Source organism: Plutella xylostella, chromosome 26 (genome assembly GCF_932276165.1).
Source record: "Plutella xylostella chromosome 26, ilPluXylo3.1, whole genome shotgun sequence".
NCBI classification, from domain to species: domain Eukaryota; kingdom Metazoa; phylum Arthropoda; class Insecta; order Lepidoptera; family Plutellidae; genus Plutella; species Plutella xylostella.
This window is the reverse complement of record NC_064006.1, coordinates 7,400,833-7,421,491: the sequence shown is the minus strand read 5'-3', so window position 1 is coordinate 7,421,491 and position 20,659 is coordinate 7,400,833. Positions and strand designations below refer to the sequence as shown.

At 39.0% G+C, this 20,659-nt stretch overlaps 1 protein-coding gene across 2 annotated transcripts in view; it reads right to left on the bottom strand.

The window, feature by feature from the left end:
* Positions 1–20,659, bottom strand: part of LOC105379986 (alpha-2A adrenergic receptor) — a 393,199-nt gene that overhangs the window by 55,707 nt on the left and 316,833 nt on the right. The gene's annotated exons all lie outside the window — the stretch shown is intronic.

Here is a 20,659-nt window from a genome sequence, read left to right as displayed (position 1 = left end):
TGAGAGTTTCAACATGTTCATAAACAAGTTTGGAAGTGGATAACGTTCGATAGGGTTATGATTTTAAACATCGGACTCTCAATTTTTGGTAAACATTTCTTACGATGTTACGAAAATTTGAAGTTATTGAGGCAATTTGAAGTATACGATATATTAACAGAAGGTTTGAATTTGAATATTAACAGAGGTATGAAATGAAATGAAATATTTATTTGAGTATACAAGACAACTTATTCAAAAAATATCACTAGCCCCACACTAGCATACCCTGTGTTGTGGGTACTAGTCTCTTCCGATATTGTGCAATATAAATACTTATTAAATTAATCTTAACTATACTTAACTGTAGTTAAGTAATATGTAATGTGTAATAATGATTGTTGGATGTATCCAACCTACCAAACCAAACCAAAATAAAGTCGTGATCTATCCGTGAAATGAATACCTGATTCAATCTGAACATTAAACGTTACTAAAATCATTCATAAATAAATGCCTAAGGAAAGACAAACAATTGTTTAACTTTGTGTAAGATAATATAAAAATAAAAAATATTATAATTGAAGCAATTATGGGATTCAAGTGGACCCAGTCGCCTTAAAATAAATAAATAACTATTATTTAATCAATCATGGTTCCAAACCGGCTTACAACAACTCGTTAAATTAAATTTACGCCGCATTCTCTATAATCCGTGTCAGCTGATGGAAAACAAAAGCGAATCGTGATCACCTCCAGCTGGTGTGAGCTTGTTCCACAGGTGTTACGACACTGTTGGCGACTGGCCAACAGTATAAAGGTTAGTCTCCACCGATTGGTATCGTAGGTATTGAACCAACCGGATTGACGCAAATGTATGGAGGAACGGCGTCGGCAATGCCGATGAAGTGGACGCACTTGTGTGGATTTCTTTACAAAGAATACTGAATGCAACGGACGCACCGTTGCGAGGATGCCGACAGGTAGACGCTGACCTTAAGGGTGCCCGCACATGAGCGACAATCGGTGTCCGGCTTTTTGTAGGTGGCAAATATAATGTACCGAATGATTGCACATTGCATTTTTAAATTAACAAATTTTGAATTTACTCCTTTATTATTTATTGATATTTTATTGCGTGCTATGGAAAGGGCTATGTTAGGCGTGTCCCTGCGAGATAGGATTCGTAATGAAGAAATCCGCAGGAGAACTAAAGTTACCGACATAGCCAAAAGGATTAGCACGCTGAAGTGGCAATGGGCTGGCCACGTAGCCCGCAGAGCCGACGACCGCTGGAGTACATAGGTTCTGGAGCGGAGACCCCATGTCGGCAAACGGCGTGTCGGTCGCCCCCCAACCCGTTGGTCTGATGATCTGCGGAAGGTAGCGGGAAGCCGCTGGATGCAGATGGCGGGTGACCGTATGGGGTGGCGATCGTTAGGAGAGGCCTATGTCCAACAGTGGACTACAGAAGGCTGAGAGAGAGAGAGAGAGAGATCTTTTATTTTAAATGAATGTGGTTACTACTACTAATGTATTTGTGCTACTTGCCAATATCAAATGTGATCATCGAACGACGTAAATATGTACCTGAAAAATAAAATTACTGGTTAGTATAAAGTACGAATGACAAAATTATAAGGAAAACTTAAAAGTGTCGTAATATTATACGACACTTTTGCACGGGCCAAATTAACAAAATACTTTATCTAACACATTCCTAATGTGTAAAAATTGTTGTCCCTTAAAGCCATTTCCTCCAGACAACTACTACTAATGACTGCGAAAGAATTCGTAAAAAAACTAAATAACTTCCATATTTTCTCGTTTTCACGAAATTGGATATTTCCCATGCAGATGTCCATATTTGCATATCACTAATGGATTTCCAGTTAAAATATTTAAGATTTTATTGACGTATATATTTTTGATGGCACCGTGCTGGGCCATTTAAAATAAATTAAATCCGTTTTTGTGATTGCAGAGTTTTCGTTTGAAGCTAGCGATAACAATTTGTATTATTTAAATCCTTTTTTTTGGACATTTTACAGTTGTTATGTGATTGTGTTGTAAATAACTACACTGAACACTATACAATAAACATAGTAGTAAGTAAATATAACTTCATATAAATTGGTGATGAAGGGGTAGCTTTTGAGTAAGCCCTCCTTGAAACCAACATGAACTCAAATAAAGTTATGTCTGTAATTTTCTTTATTTTTCAACAAGAAAGAAAATATAACAAAGGCACAGCTATAAATAAAACAGTATAAAACGGCGGCCTTCACTACTATACAAGCTTTGGATGAATGAGACAATTTAACATAATTTAAATAACATTAGCTTTTTTTTTTTTTTTTTTTTTTAATATGTAAGTTTTTTATTTTTCAACGTTAGTATAAGATTAATATTAAATACTTTACAACTACAAACTAAACTACCTATATATTATACAAACTAAACCTATGTGCATAACTAAAACTATATATAGAAGAGACCTTCTAAGCCTGGTCCCTGTGGGAGGGTTCCCGACACGCTGGCGACATTGCCCCGCTGGATCGCCAGACTCAGGCGCTGGCGGAGGTACGCCCCGGCTCGTTTGTCCCCTGAGACGTCTGCGAGCCGGGAAGAGATCTCTTTAACCAAACTTTTGGCATCCGGACCCCATGGCCCCATCGTTTCGACGCCAAACGGGAGAAATAGGTATGTGCTGTCGAGCGACCTGTATTTCTCCCGTTTCAGGTTTTCAGCAGTACCAGCCGCCGCTCCCGCCGCCCTGGATGTGTGTGGGACGTGTGACGCCGCCAGTGTGTCGACGCACGTGGCATCCCACACTAGCGGCCTCCCGTGTGCCCAGGGAATGAGCGACATCCCGTCGGGCCTCTTTCCGTCGTCGCGGATGACACCGGCAGGTTCCAGCACCGCCGGGGTGTTGACTGACACAAGGGCCCGGCGCAGGATGTCGTTCAGTGCGGCGTGGCGGGACAGGCGGCCGGCACTGCTATGTTAGCTATGTTCTGTAATAATAGTTCTGTAATTACATAGGTATTTAGTAAGACCGCCCGCAATGGTTTCTAGAGAAACCGAATTTCTTATGTTGTTTTCTTTTATGTGCTTAGTATGTATATAACTAGTAGTATTAGGGCCTGTTTCACAATGTATGCATAATGGCTACCTGTGGGATAAAAGGCACTGTCTAAAACATAATAACAGAGAGTGACAGCATGGATTTTATTCCTCAGGTAGCCAATGTCCAGAAATTGTAATGACCTTAGGGTCACTTTTAACAAACGCTAAACTATTTAAAATAGTATTTATATCAAATTTTAAATACATTTTGTATTAACTGTCATACGTTTGACAGGCTACTAAATACGTTTAGCGTTTGGTGAAATTCCAACTGTGGTTGTATTTAATACAAAATGGTAGAATAAACATAGGTACTAAAAGGTTATTCTTTAATCTCATAACTCTACTGCCAACAAGAAGTTATTTTTATACTGCTGCTAAATAAAGAGCTGAGCAAACGATAAATAATTTTAAGAACCGCCCGCTTTTAAAACACATCATAAAGTACGGAAAACGAGCGTCCAGGATAGTTAGCTTTTACAAAGAAGAGTTGGCAACTATAATAATACTTACCATAAATATAAACGAGTATAAAAATGCGCATTTCTTTTAGTGTCAAAATTTGTACTTATAAGCAAAAGGAAAAAAAAGAATTATGCTTACCAAAAAAATATAAAATTAAAAATAAACGTGTTTAAATCACAGGTTAAAAACAAATGAGTACGTATGATAATTTAATTCTACTTGTTTTATGTGAGAGGGCAAAAGTATCTTGGGGAATTCCAAACGAAAAAGACTTTCAGAAGTAATATCCTCACTTATTCTTGAGTTGCGTTAACAGTTATATTACAACACTGTCAGAAGGAGGAAGAAAGTAACTAATTTCTTAACATGTACGAAACTTTATTCGTTAAACTTTGTCTGCGCTATGCGGGTGGTTCCGCTACAGCCTGTGAGCACGGAGAATGTAATCCAGTTATTTTTACTATTAAAGCTTGTTTCACAGTGATGATTCGGAAGGCATCAAATTAAAATTTAGCAATTTCAAAATGTTTGAATTTTTTGTTAGTTTTGACTTTATGATTTGCTGTGTAAATCTCAATTTCTAGATTATTATCTATATCCCAAATTAAAGTTTTGGAATTAAACAGTGCTAAAAAATATATTTAAACATACCTACTACATGTACTTCCCTACCATTGTCCAACGGGCTGATTATGTAAAATTTGTTGAATCCGTCATCATCCGAATCGCATTCTGTGAGCAAAGGCACTGCAGGTACTTGTGCAGAAGACGTAATACGAATGCCGAGTTTTCGAGTGAGAGATGCCTAAGAAGACTAAAGCAATGCCATACAGACGCACCGTCTAATATGATGGAAATGTCTTCACGAAGAAAGTATAAACTTTCGAGCTCTCGTTCTTGTTAATTAAGCTAGTTTATTCGTTTATTTTTATTAAGATTAGTAGAAACTAACCACAGTAAATTTAAATACCTACAACATTATAATATTATATAGTATTAGGATATTCAGAAGCAAGACAACATTGATTTTATAAATGATATATATTCAAATAAAAACGAATGCGCGCACGGTGATAGCTGGTACAAAAGTGAGCGAGTGAACAGAACGAACGAACTATATCATTGAATGAATGTGTGAACGTGTGACCGAGTAGATCTGTAGTCTTCAGTCTTCCGGTGTTGCCTGGCTAGAAATTCTTCCCCTTACAGTCGGCCACCCTGACCTGCTGCGCGCCTCGCGCAGCTGTGATGTCCACTGGCCAGCTCGGCCAGCTGCGGCGGCTGTCTTCGTCGTCGGCAGACACTGTATGACGCGATGCCTCTTAAGGCCAACGTCATGGAAGAAATCATAATAATAAGTCTTCTTAATGACTTATTATTTCATTAGGGGACTTCTTAATGTCCTTAAAATTTGATAGACTTCTTAATGCCCTTAAGACTTCAGACATCTTAATGCCTGCAGCTCTCTAACTTCTTAATGTTAGAAAAATAATTATGATGAAGGCTTCTTAAAGCCACGGCCGTTAAATGCTTCTTATAGCAATCATCAATATAACCTCTTAAAGTTAACATAACATTTTGATACGTCGCGACGCTTTACTCGTATCCTCTTAAGGATAATTATTGACCGAAGGTGTCGCACATTATGCTCCACTTACACATGCCTGACTTCTGAATGTCAGCATGTAACAGTTCTTAATCTGTTACGGTCATGGCTTCTTAAAGCTGTAGCGCTAATCAAACCAAGATCGATCTTAACAAATGCATTTTTATTAAACAAAAACAAATAAACCATCACAAGCGCTTATAATGAAAAATACAAGTATCAGAATCCTTTTAAAAATAATATAATCATCATGAACGAGATCACCTCCAGTCTTAATCGGAGTCACAAGAGTTTCGGAAAAGTTTCAACTTATCCCTGGCTAATACGTTCTCATAGGGACGACTTCGGCCATGTATGCTTTTAATTACATAGCGATCATTGGGTAGGACTTTGATTATAGTAAAAGGCCCATCAAACCTTGGCATAAGTTTTCCACTACGTAAACCCTTCCGAATAATTTTTCTTTCAGCTAGGACCTTGTCACCTATTTCAAACGGACAAACGTCACGCCTTTTCTTGTCGAAATTCCGTTTCGACTGTTCCGATAATGCCATCAATCGCTTTGCGGCATCCTGCCTCATGTGATTAGTATCTCGCACGCAAGAGGGGGCGACAATATCACCTACAATTCTTGGTCGGAACCCATAAAGCAGCTCCAATGGACATTTACCGGTGCTATTATTGATATTAGAGTTTAACCCTAATTGAACTTTTGGTAAATGTTGTTCCCAATCGTTCTGGTCGTCACCCACATAAGCCACAAGGGCGTCAAGGATCGTTCTATTAAAGCGCTCGACCTGCCCGTTCGCCCTCGGACTTGCCACCGCGGTCATGACATGTTTTATCTGCCTCTGATTGCAATAGTTTTTGAAATCGTTACAGTTAAAGGCTTTACCACGGTCACTTATGATACGGGATGGGACACCAAATGTCTTAATCAACTGATCGAAAGTCTGTAAAACGAATTTGCAACTGACGTCTTTGACCGCTTCTAACCATATAAACTTTGTAAAAGCATCGACTATTGCCAAAATATGCATCTTACCACTTGGACTTTTGCAGAATGGACCAAGATGGTCCACGTGGACCGTATGGAACGGCACAGCCACCTTCTCAATGGGGTGCAACAGTCCCACACGGCAACCTGTCGGTTTTTTGGCGTATTGGCATGAGATGCAGCCAAGTACGTATTTTTTAATGAAATTGCGCATGTTACCGAACCAATACTTGGCCTTTACACCGTCGTACGTCTTATTATAATTGACATGACCGTTATTATCATGGAACGATTGCACTAATGACCAACGACATTGACGTGGTACCACAACCTTATTTTCACCGTTGACCTTTCTAAAAAGCAAACCCGACTCAACGACATAATCATTAGCTAGACCCTTCAAGTTGCCTTTTGAAATCTCATCGTTCAGTTGATTTATTGTGGCGCGAATTGAGTCGTCCTCCTGTTGCATGGACTCTACTAGATCTTTTTGAGCTACAAGCATTACGACGCCAACAGGATTACGGCTCAATGCGTCCACATGAGCCATGGACTTTCCCGCGCGATACTCAACCTCAAAATCAAACCCTTGTACCTCAAGCCACCAGCGAGCGATACGGGGTGACAAGTCACGCCTAGACCATGTCCATCGTAAGGCGTTGCAGTCGGTTACTACCACAAACTTTATCCCAGACACATACACCTTAAACTTAATTAAACTCATGACTACAGCGAGAGCTTCTAGCTCAAAACTGTGATATTTTTGCTCTGCAGGTGTCGTTTGACGACTCGCATACGCGACAGGCTTCCATGCCCCGTCTGGTTGCTCCTGCATCAATATTCCGCCTAACCCTATCATCGACGCGTCAGTATGGATTTGTGTGTTATATTGCGGGTTGAACAACGCTAGCACGGGTTGGGCGACTAGTATAGATTTAATGCGATCAAAAGCTCGCGATTGCTCTTCCCCCCAAATCCACAGTTGGTCTTTTTTAGTCAACATCGTGATAGGACGAGCTAATGTTGCAAAACCTGGTACGTACCGTCTAAAATAACTAGCCAATCCCAAAAATTGACGAACCTGGTGAACATTTTGCGGGGTGGCAAACTGTCGAACCGCGGCTAGTTTATGTTGTGCGGGTCGCACCTCACCGTCGGAAACCTCGTGCCCCAAGTATTCTACTTTCGGTACGAGGAAGGAACACTTGTCTAATCGTAGAGTCATGTTTGCGTCTCGAATTTTCTCTAGAACTTGCCTCAGCCGATCTAACGCATCACTGGTGTTACCAGCATACACGAGGATATCATCCAGGTACGCCGTAGCGAATTTAAATCGCATTGGTCCTAATATATCATCAATCGCACGTTGGAAAACGGATGGCGCATTCGCTAGGCCAAAGCTCATACGCGTATATTGGAAGTGGCCATCGGGCGTTACGAAGCCTGTATACTGTTTGCTATCGTCACTGAGCTGAATGCAGTGGTACGCAGATTTGACATCGAGGCATGAAAACACGCGCTGCTGTGACAATCGGTCTAGTTGGTCTTGAATCAACGGCAGTGGATACCGGTCCTTCTTTGTTATTTTATTGAGAGCGCGGTAGTCGACGCACATACGCGGCTCACCTGTCTTGGTTGGAACTAAAATCACCGGGCTAGCATACTGAGAGTTCGACTCTTCAATTATACCCTTATCCAACAAATCACTAACAATGCTGCGCACTTTTTCGCGGTCGCTTGCAGACATACGATACGGCCTATAGTAAATCGGTTCTTTACTGGTAAGTTCGATATTCATTTTGACAGGACATTTTCCAATTCTACTTCCATCTTCTGTGAAACAATCTGCGAACTCGTCCAAAAGCCGCTCAACGTTCGAAACTACTTCCGGCTCTAAACCCTCACCTATCTTGTACTTGGAACTACCCTGTGTAACGGAGGCCCGAGCTACGCACTGACCTACGGGTAGTGTGAAGTCACAACTATTCACGTTGACTACATTAACGTAAGCCCTTCCATCTATAACTTCAGTTTCGCGTGCCGGTATTATACACTCTGCCCTGGGCGTATATCGCTCCGAAGCGTGTACCTCTACTGATCCTGAGAACGCATCATCACAAGCCAATACTATTTTATTGACGCCGGGTCGAATCACGATTGGTTCTTCTGTAATAAAGCTAACGTGTTCTAATTCATCGCAAGCATAGGGCAGTTCAGTCAACGAATTAGCGTTGTACATTTTCAACGACGTTGGTGTCTTAATGACGTAAACGTTGGGGTATTCTGTAAACGGCTGTCCAACGATAACACCGATATCTTGAGCGCAGTTGGGAACTACATAAGCTTGAGCCTCACAAGTGGCTTCATCAGCAAAAACCTTCACCCATGTTTCACCAATCGGACTTATCTTTGAACCGCCAAAACCGCATATCACTTTCGTTGAATCACAGGGACGAACCGTCAAATTAAGAAGTTTCGCGACGGATTCTGTTATGGTTATGCAAGAACTACCAAAATCTATAAACGCAAACGTTGGTAGGTCGTTAATTTTAATATTCATGTAGTATTTCGAACTACCGGTTGCATCTTTTATCACTCGGACTGTGGGGTTGTTGTCTTTATTCGCATTACGATTCTTAAACTTGAAGCAATCATTTTTAACGTGACCCGACTTACTACAGTAACTACACTTTTTATTTTTAGTGTAGCAGTCATGTTCTTCGTGGCCCTTCTTGTGACAAAAGGTGCAAACCAGAGTTGACTTATCAGGTTTTGGCATTTTAGAATGACACTTGGCAGCACTATGACCCCGTCGTTTGCAAATATGGCACCTACTTTTGACGTCGACTGTACTACCAAACTTTTTATTACGATCCGGAAACGATGAAAGGTACCGCAATAGGGTTGGCGGATCACGGCACCCCGCGGAGATAGCACCAACCTCAATGTGATCGTGGCCAATCGTACCTATGATTGCCTCTGTAACCAGGGATTCAGGCAAACAACACGCGTTACCTAGCGCGACTTTGTCGTAGTAAAATTGAAGGTAATCTTGTTCAGGTCGTCGAACAACATTGACTAAGTCTCGCATCATATGCAATTTACTACGGTTGGAAGGAAAAGCCGTGAGCAACCGTATTTTCCATTCGGACCAAGTAAGGTTAAAATCTGTCAGTTGCTCATACCATTGACGCGCGTAACCCTTTAATTTTGAAGTGCAATTGTATATAAGCGTCTTTTCGTCCCAACCGTACATACTACAAATGCCTTCGATTTTCCTAACCCATTGTTCCATTGTTATAATATTATTCTGAGGATCAAAATCTGGTACGGGGTCGCTTCGTCCTACATATCTGATGTTTGATGACGTCATAGAACCACCACACGGAAACACAATACCATGGTCCTGTCCAATATTAACTCCTGACGTGGATGGCGTCACATTAGAGAAAGGGTTGACTAAAGGTGTACTAGAAATTGTCACAGGGGTGCCTTCGAAGGCGCTTCCTCGGCTCGCGGTGTCCCCTTCTACACGAGGCAGCGCGAGTACAACCTGGCCCGGGGCTACAGGCAGTGACGACGGCGGCGGCAGCGCGGCTCGATCCGCGACCACGGCGCATGGTGACGCTGCGGAACCCTGGACCGCATAGCTGAACGGCGCAGCGGCGCTGGCTTCGCTGGCGGTGATGGCGGCGCCCAGCGCCAACCTCTGAACGCCCGGAGATGCGGTGTTGAACGAGAACGACCCCGCGCCCGCTGCCGTGCCCGCTGCCCCGCCCGCAGCCGTACCCGCGGCGCACACCCGTTGCGGCGGCGGTGGCGGCGGTGGCGGCGGCGGCGGCGGCGGTGGCGGCGACGCGCTCTCGATCACGCCTCCAGCCGATGACGAGTAGTTGTTTTGCAATGCGGGTAGTCCGATATTTCTTTGCGGAACTGGCGTCGGCGGCGGCGTCGTTCCGCTTGACCTACTTTGCGGCGCAGGCAATGGTGGAGTCAAACTACCCGAGACATGTTCACTAACTCCAGCTTGGGAAAAGACTCTGTTCTCTAACGACTCCAAACGATCAACAAGTTGGCGTTTTTCTACAGATTTCAGCAACTTGCGCCGTAAACGCGATTCACTATCGTCTTTTTCCCTTCTTTTACGTTTACGATGACCCATTTTGAACTTGCAATAAGAACCACACTTGGGTCGAACACAAAAATGTCAGAGTAATGGCACAAAATGTCAATAATATTGTTCAAAAACTTACGTGAGCACGGCACAGATCCCGCTTCTGAACTATTAGGATATTCAGAAGCAAGACAACATTGATTTTATAAATGATATATATTCAAATAAAAACGAATGCGCGCACGGTGATAGCTGGTACAAAAGTGAGCGAGTGAACAGAACGAACGAACTATATCATTGAATGAATGTGTGAACGTGTGACCGAGTAGATCTGTAGTCTTCAGTCTTCCGGTGTTGCCTGGCTAGAAATTCTTCCCCTTACAATAGATTAATATTCATGTAGCCCTTAATGAATAAAGAAAAGAAAGACGTCAATGTAAGAAAGTACAGAGAATTGCTAAATAACTTTTTTGGTGCTTGCACTTGTTTCTGTAGCAAAATCAGCTAACACACACGATACACATACCTACACCTACCTACATGTCATGACTTTTTATTCAACAATGGCGCATAAATAGACAATTACATAAATCCACATAAAGCCTACTTACCGGCGGAGGCTGGAAATCTGGCATTCAACAAATTGAATTCTGAAAGAGAAGCACAGTTTATAACCGATTTACATTCGATCCTTCCCGATTCGGGTGCACATAATCCGTTTCATTACGGTAAAAGTATTATCCGACCTCCTTTCAATGTTCACGTACTGGCGACGTTTGGTGTTGCCAGTTGGGAACGAACTATTTGCCGGTAAAGTTCTAAAAATCTGCCATCTGATATGGCGGTTAGCTTTTCCGTACATACAAGTATAATAGATAGTTTAAGATTTTCAGATGCTTTTTGCTTTTGACCAACATTTGCACATCACTTTGCTCATCGCCGCACATATTATCATCATCGTATAAATATAAAATTTTCCGATAAACGTATTTTTTTTCACAAACTAGGTAGGTACTCTCCGTTTGAAAAACAGGCTTTTTTGTATTTGGAGAAGAACATCCATGTACCATGTATAACATAAAAACAAACAAAAAAAAAACACGCACTCACGCCTTGTACTAATGTACTCCCTTGCGGGGTAGGCAGAGGTGCATTGCTGCACCCACTTTTCGCCAGAGTGTTATGTTAGTCCCAATGTAATAGGGGGCGGGCCTATTGCCATTTTACGGGCACATCCAAGACCCGAGAACAAATATCTGTGTTTAAACAAATATCTGCCCCAGCCGGGAATCGAACCCGGGACCATCGGCTCAGTAGTCGGGTCACTAACCACTACGCCATTCGGTCGTCGATGTATAACATATTATGTATAAAATATTGTGCCTGTCCGCATCGGCGAGGTAGTGCAGTTTGTCACATTCCAGTACCAACTTCGCGCAACTGGCAACACCGGACGAATCGTACGAATTTAATGAAATCCGGCTTCGTTCATATTTGAGAGGTAATTTTAAAAATGGAATCGTTTTTACTTTGTTCATTTTTAATGCGATAATTTCAGTTCGCCAGTGCTTTTTGCTGGCTGTCATGTTAATTTGCAATTAATTAATTCGGAAATTATGACTTTAATATTTTTTTAGTTACACGGGGATATATTATGAACAATTTTAAGCTTATTATAGGTAGGGGTGGTAAAATTATGGATATATAAATCCCATCACGAAGTAAGCTTAGTGTAAAATAAAGTTTTTAAAAATTGTTATGTCGAGCTAGATAAAGGAACTTTAAGCAAATGTTGACATTGAATCAATGTTTCGTTTTATCCGTATACTGTAAAGCAAGGCAGCAATATATTTAAGGTCTACATTAGCATTAAGCCCACCTTTTGTACATATTTTTTTTTATATTTGTGCAATAAAGAATTATATAAAATAAAATAATAAATAAATTAGCTTAATGTTTCTTTAAACAACTCAGTTAACTCGAGAAGAAATTAAAGTGTTCAAAAATAGGTTTTGTAATCAAACGTGTAACAAAGTATGCACATGGCATAATAAGGCGCGCAAAACAAACGTAATTACAATACGTAATTACAGTCAGCTGCATAAGTAGCTATACACTTTTGTACCTTATCAATCTGAAACCGCCTATCAATTCACTGAAACATCGACGGTTCGCCAGTTTGACAAGGTACAGAAGTGTTTAGCTACTTATGCAGCTGACCGTACAGAAAACAAAATATATGAGTATCCGCACCCAGTGCAAATAGTTTGGTCGTTCAAGTCACTGATGAGTGTTAAATGAGTTGAATAATATGTATTAGATACATAAATATACGCACTATTACTCCTACTTTTTGAATCATTCGTCAAAGCATAATCGGGTGGCTACACTATGTTACGATACGAACATAGAATAAGCTATCTATCACAGTATGGATCTTGGTCTGAAATAAATTATTCTTATTAAACTCATCCAAATATTATTTCTGTATAAAATAGAGTAACAAAAATAATTAAATTAATAGCAATTTATAATGTTACTTACATTTTATATGCCGAAAATCCCGCAATTTTAACACATAATTTGCGTAAGTCACGTGACCTAAGTCCGGCTAGGGCTCTGCCCCTCTTGCCTTATAAGGCTGTATCACGTTAGTGTTCGCATTAAATAATGCAGACCGCAAGTCGGCCAGGCATCCTTTGTACTACACATTCAAGAATTCCTGACAAGCTGGAAACTTGCAATTTCGGTTTTTGCCTGAACACAAACTTTGTTTGTAAAGCTGATGTTACATTTATGTACCTACGCCGTGTAAGGCTTTGACCACACATTTTAACGCGTACATAACGTTGGTGGTATAGTTAAAATTCAAACTCACAGTACCTACAGGTTGTTGGTTTTATTACTTTATGATTTTTTTACCAGGTCTGTGAATTTAGCAGCAGAAACTAGCAGCAATTTTTGTATGGCCAAAAAAAGGCAATTGTAGCAAAATTCTGTTAGCACTACATGCTAGAGAATATATCAATGAACTTATAGACATATATCACATTTACCAACGTGCTCCGGGAGATGAATTACGTCACAATTACTTTACGGCGTGGCGTGCGCCTTATAAAGTGCAGCTAGCAGCAGTTACCAGTTTTGCTAAACTGCTAGCTGCGTGTCCTAAGGCGCGGGTGTGTGACGATGACGTCATGTCATCCAAAATCGCTGCTGGCTGGCAGCGATTTTAATAACGCCGAAGTAATTGTAATGTAATTAATCTCTGGGAGCACGCTGTTAAATGTTTTGTATGCCCATAAGTTCATTGCAGTGTCCTCTATCATGTAGTGCTAAGCGTATCGTGTAGAATTGGTATTTTTCTTAATAATTATGAAAAAATAGTCGCCCATATAGGAAAATTTTATGTTAATCAAGTTAAAACTTGATAAGAACTAAATCTACCACTCACCGAGTGTATGTAATGGATAGACGATGGTATATAGATCGTAGCAATAACTACTTTACATACGTACATGGTCAAGGGACTTCAAAATAATGAATTAAATTGTAAGTAACTGAAAAATAGTCAGGCTAGGAAAGAATGTGAAGGAGTTTTTCACTGATTCAATTATCAGTACCGTGGTCTAGTTGGTTAAGAGATCTATACGTTTGTCCTTATCAGTCGTTGGTTCGCGACACACCGCGGATCTTTCTTTTGTTTTATGTTATTAGTGTGAAGCGTTTTTCTTTTTGTATTTTATTTATTTTGATAGTGTAAAGCGTTTTTCTTCTTTTATTTTATTTTGATAGTGTGCAGTGTTTTGGGATTTAACGTTTAATGTTTTTGATGGATGTTCGACATGTTAAACTGCTCAACATTAAATTTAATTTTGCTAATGGGTGCAGATAGGAAAATATTATGTTTTGTAAATAAAGTTAAACCTTGATAAGAATAAAAATCAGCAAGCTGGGTGTGTACAAACATAATTATATATTAAGTATAACTCATAGGTGACACATCTCATAAAAGCGCCATCTATATACATTTTAATTAACTATCTTGTACTCTTTAATACATATTATGCGTAAAATGACGCAGACGCAATGATAATTAGCATTAGGCCTAACCTACGTATTTGATGATGAATTGATGACGCATCATGATGCTATTTATTTATTTATTATAAAAAACAATAATGCTTAACAGCTATGGCCAACACGCGATTATTGCTAGGTAGTACAACAATTATGTATTTACAAAATAGAATCTAGCATTCAACAGCTATGAACTACTAAGTGTATCAATAAACATCAAAATCAACTATACCGTATGACAACTTACGTTGAAATAATAATTACATTTAAGTATTATATATTGATCCAGTAGCTAGTTAAAATAATTTTATTTATCAGTGTATGTAAATAAAAGTTACCGAGACAAAATGTTTTTATATTGTTCAAATCCACATTAGAAACTACATCAGCATATTAAATTATTTTTATTTTATTGCGATGAGTGTTGTTGCACGCTACTGACCAACAGATGGCGTTACTGATATCTTAAATGGTGTATTTAGAGATATTTACTTCTCGACGAGAGAGACCAATCTTCAAGGGATGTGAGTTGACGTGCAACCCACCCTAAGGGCGGATTCGGCCAACGTCGAGTAACTATTTACTCACGAGTAAACTACCAGTTACTCGCGAGAAAGCAGATTTTGCATTCTACCAAACCTGAAAACAAGATAACTAGCTTATCCCAAGAATAAAATGTTATACCGCCAAAATTGACCGTGTAACGAGCTTATCCGAGAGTAATTTTGTAATGGCGGCAGCACATCAGCTGATTAGAAAACCGTCATAATGACATATAAACACATCTGTCAAAACATAAACAAAAGTACGTTAAAAGGCAAAGTCTCAGAATAACAACAGCGAATAAAATTTTAAAACAAAAACAATTTCATACTTTTATAATCCATTCAAACTAAGTTGGCATGTCATTTCTATTGCATGCTTTGAAACGCAGCTATTTTTATTTTAGTTGCATTACAGTTTCGTTCCTCGTTCATTCAATTTAATCATGGTATAACTTGGTAGAATGCAAATGTACTTATCCTAGATATTTACTCGCGTATAATTTTAATCCCGGTATAGTTATTCTCGTGTAACGTGATGTTTGGACGAATTCACCCTAAGTGTAGTCAGAGATATAAGGGTGTATTGCATGATGAATCGAAAGCAAACATATACTTGCACATTCCTTCAACATCCCTCAAATTGTAAGTTGTTAATTTAAACACATTTTATACACATTCACTTTATATTTATTTAAACAACAAATTAATCACAGTTTGTTTATTTAAGGCTGTCACTAAAGCTGGAAGAAAATCAGAATCTGTCAAATCTAGTGAGGGGGGGTTGAGGTATGCGGGGCGTTCTACGGACAATGACATGAAATTTTAACATAGTACTCGAAAACATAAAAGTGAAGACATGCCACTTTGTTAAAAATATACTAAGTAAGTAATATTGTTTTGTGATACGAAAATATTTATTTTTATTTGAAAGTATTTTTAATATTTAATAATTAATTATATATAAAGTCGTACCCGTGCCGATATTTATACAGGTTGTTGCAAAAAGGGTTTAATACTATGCCGAAACCTACGTGTGCAGCATGTTATTGATGTTATTTCTAAGCCAGGAAATGAAATCAGAATGTAAAAAAATCGCGAAAATATTATCAGAGTTTAATAGTTCAGGGTGTTGTATTAAACTCTGCCCCCGTGTAATAAAAAAAGTATAGTTAGCCGAAAGGGCGTTACTCAGGCGTCACTCTGAAAAACTTTTATCCTACGTAATTTTTTATATTCATGAAAAAAACGCTTCTTCATATAATTTTTTTTTGGTCACGTGACCTTTTAGTTAGACGACCTGTTTTTTTTTGGTGTTTCAAAAGCAGAACAGTAGTTTGCAGAACTCTGCATATACAGGGTGTCACAAAAGGTTACGTAGCTGGCAAAGGGATATGGGGAGGTCACCAGAAAAATAATAACATGTAAGTACCCCCGCAAGGGAGTACATTAGTACAAGGCGAGAGTGTGTATTTTTTTTAAGTACTTATGTGTATTTGGGATATGATAGAAATAATATTTTTGTTTCTTAAAAACCAAAAAATTTACACCTTGCTGCGCTCTTTTGCTCACTGTAAGTACACCTACAAATATTGCTGTATTAAAAAAAAACGGTTTTGTTATAACGATTATAAAAAAAAGTTATTTTCATGTCAAGGAGTCATTTGCCTAATTACGATTTCACTCAACAGCAGGTGAACTGAAAAAATAAGTTCTAGTTCTATCATCACTTTAGATCGCAAACATTGTAACTCCACTTTTCTCGGCGAAAAGTACTCTTTGGTGTCAATAGAAACGTTTTTTGAATTCACATGTTTTCCTCTTTATTCGAAAAAAAAACTGTATTCCGCATTTTACCATTTGTTTTCCTCTAAACCCCAATCCGTGATTTTTAAACAAGAAAACTTAGTAATTATACCCTTTATTCTCATATACAACGTGCGATGTAGGCGAACGTGAACGAAAACTATGCAATAAGCCTTTGTTTTTATTACTACTTTAGTAAATTACAATAACATACTCAACAATGTTAATTTTTTTTTGCAATGTTATGTTGTTAAATTAAGATCTAATATTTTATTAACATGAAGTTACTTTCAACTTTTTTTTGCATCTATGCGTCGAATCACAGCATGACGGCTGCTGCAGCTTCCTGGTGTCCTGTCCTCCAACCAATCCCACCAGTACTGCAGGTTGCGTCGAATACGAGCCATTCTCTTCGACTTGACAAGACAGGTGCTCCCGGAAGGATCATAGATCGCACGGAACCCGTACCGTATAGAGGCAACGGACTCCTTTGCAATAGCCCCCCAGATTCGGAAGTAGCCCATGCACTGCATGGCGAGCACAGCTGCAGCAATTTTTTCGTAATGAATCATTGGGATGTCATCCCCGAAGGAGGCTCTCAGCCTACCTCACGACCTGTGTGACATTAGAAAAATGCACTGTGCTAACGCCGTTTGCGAGCTTGATTTGCAGGACCGCGTTGTATGCCAAGTTCCACAGCAGAGGGGTCCAAGACCTACCGCTGTGGAACTCCGCAACTGAACTTCTTCAGTGAAAACAAACCCTCTCTTTTCGCATCCTTAATGTACTTGTTAGACACGTATGACCTCTGTCAATTTTCTGCAGATAAGAAGACAAGTGATGGTATACAAGAGCCGCCCTAAAGGTTCGCCCTCTAGGGGATAGAGTTGAACGCGGTTACTATTTTTAAGCAAACAGCCAGCGCAACAACTCGCCCGTGGTTCTTATCCTGCTCCGACAGTGAACGAACGCAAAGTATTGTACCCACTATTCGAATCCGCATTTCGGATGCCAAACTGACTGTCCGAAAGGTCGAAACCGTACCACCACAGAGGTATGACTCGTTCGAAGAGCTTATCAGGCTCTTACAGCAATCAGATGTGTCGGTACACTGAAAGATAATCTACAGGCCTGCTTTATTTATTTAGGAGCACTAATGGCCTCCTTTCAGTCATTGAGTCACTGGCACTCAGGCTGCGGTTGAACAGGAAGATAGACTGTCTAAACAAATCATTTTTAGGCTAGTTAAAAAAAACTTTAGGTGGGTAGTATGCCAACTAGAACTACAAATAAAACAGTATTTTTGTCTCCTCTAAAATTTGGTCACGAGGAGTTACGATGATTACGATCTAAGGTGACGCTGACGATATTTTATACAAGGTATTGAAAAAAGGGTATAAAGCTTAGCCAAAAGTGGATTTAGGTGCCATTCTGATCCACTTTTCTTCTACAATTTTGAAAATTCACGTAACAAAACCTTTTACATAGAAACTTATTCGATCACGTGACTTTTTACTATAGAGACCGAATTTATTTTTCGAGAATTTCCAAAACTTGGAGAACAAAAGTTGTTCAGAATAACCCCTGAGTCAAACCCTTTCGGCACAGTATACCCTTTTTGCAACATCCTGTATAGGTAATATCAGGTTTATAAAAGACCTGGGCCTGTAGAGTGAGACTCGGCATGGGGAGTCATAATTTATAGATCTTTTAGGTTGCAGTGGCGAATGGGCACTGGTAGCCCTGCCCTTTTCTATAACTATAACTATAGGTAATTTTATGGCAATTTAAAAATGGTATAACATTTATCTATTTGAAAAAATCATTAAAAATATACATTACCTATCACACTAATTTAAAAAAAAAATTCAGCCCTTACTTTAAACTTATAACACCCCTCTATTTCCTTCAGGGGTTAAAAAACCTGTGTATTTAATATTTTCTTATGAGTTTTTTTTAAAAAACTAGGCTCTTACATAGTTGTACATAATATTATGCGGTATTTTATTCCACTTGTAACGCATTAAATTCATAGCTACAGTAAACATTTCATTTTTTTCATGGCGAGATACAGTCGCACTTAACCGCTTTTTTGCAAAGCTTGTTAAATAGATTTAAAAAATTATGTAAATTTTAGATCTTCAATTTTTAAAAATACTTACTTATTTTTAACAACCTGTAGTGTACAGAGTTACAGACTACCACATCTTAAAATATATATATTTTTAATTAACTACGGTTTTTGGTTTCAAATAAAACAAATTATGAACTTACTTTTCAACACCCTGTATATTGTGTAGCTTACCTACCATACACAACCGTTAAAATAAAATAAATTACCCCTCAGAATATAAACAGGCTCGCGCTTTGGCATACTGCATTGACCGTATAGTTCTTATTCGGAGAATCTAATAAGTGTCATTATGTGCAATGTTTACCTTTATCTATGCATCTGTAACTCTATAGAAAAAAATGTAAACAAATCGAAAAGGCGAAATGTTTTCTAAGAATTTTCGGCTTTTCTGCATCTAAAATGATTAGAAAATTAACTTTCCATAGCAAATGCATATGTATTATAATACTTGTAGTCATAATTTGTTGATTTAATCAGTTTTTGTGAAATATTTGATAAAAAATAAAATGGCGTGGGTATCGCTCCTAACAGGCCGCCACCAGGGCGACGACTGAAGAAATCTGAAATCTGTCACGGTGTCATCATTTTTAAACCGGAATTTATTAGTTTTTTGCAAAAAAAGTTGACTTCTGGTCCATTAAGGGCCGGTTTTTCAATGCCAGGATAAAAGGTCAAATAACTATCTAACGAATAATTTTATTTGGCTGTTTATCGGCCTGGTAGTTGCTAAACCATTTTTCAATGAGCCGTTTTCCTTGACAGCTGTCAGTTGAGCTTTTGTGTAAGCCGATAGATGGCGTGAAAACGCAGTGTACCAACTGTCAAAAATTACATAGAGAGCAAAGAGTACTAAACTCAGAATAAGAACTCACTAGTTGTGATTAAATCTCACAAGAGTCACTATCTCAAAAGAGTACCTATCTCAAGTGCACTAACTCTACAGTATCAAGGGAGGAGGAGCAGATAGCTCAACTACAACTCAATTAATACAGGAGAAACACAAGGAAACTGAGAAAACTTGAAAAGAACGGCTGTACGCACAATCGCACTGAACGCTGAAGCAACAGTGACATCGACATCATAGAGAAAATAATACTACAATTCTACCTACCTACGTCACTTTCACATTTCGTTAGCCTCACAGAATAACATATTGTGATCTGAGTGTGTTCTGAGGGTTTGAAAGTTGGTACAACCCCAGACAACGCCATCTATTTCTCCAAAAAGGAACTTTTTTTTTTTTTTAACAAACGCCTCATTGTGATTTATTCCATAGATAACTATCTTACCGATTTTTCTATTTGAACTCAGGAGAGATGAAACAAGTATATGCAGACACTAGTGCTAAAGCAGGACAGACTACTATTTCAATTGTCAGTGTCAACTATCACTGTCAAGCAAAGAGCAATCAAGCCACAAGCCTCACTGACTGTTTGGTTTGGTTGTTTTGATTTTGGTATTTAAATTTGTTATTTTTGAATCACAAAGGTTTCACAAAAAAGAGAGCGTTTAGCGAATTTTAATAATGCTGAAGTTACTGTGTACTGTGTAGTGAGTTTGGTAGATAAATTCAAACATGTCATAGAAAATAAAAAGACCGATGCTGCAACAAATAAAGATAAGGAGACTGCATGGAAGAAAATTGCGTTTTCTTTTAACTCCAGTGGTATAACCACAAGTGTCCGCTCATGGTTTTCCATGACCCTTTAGTTAAAGTACGAGGGCATCAAAAAACAATGAAGAAGAAGTCTTCCCTGCAAAGGCAGGAGATGTACAAAACTGGAGGTGGGCCCTCAAATGCACCTCC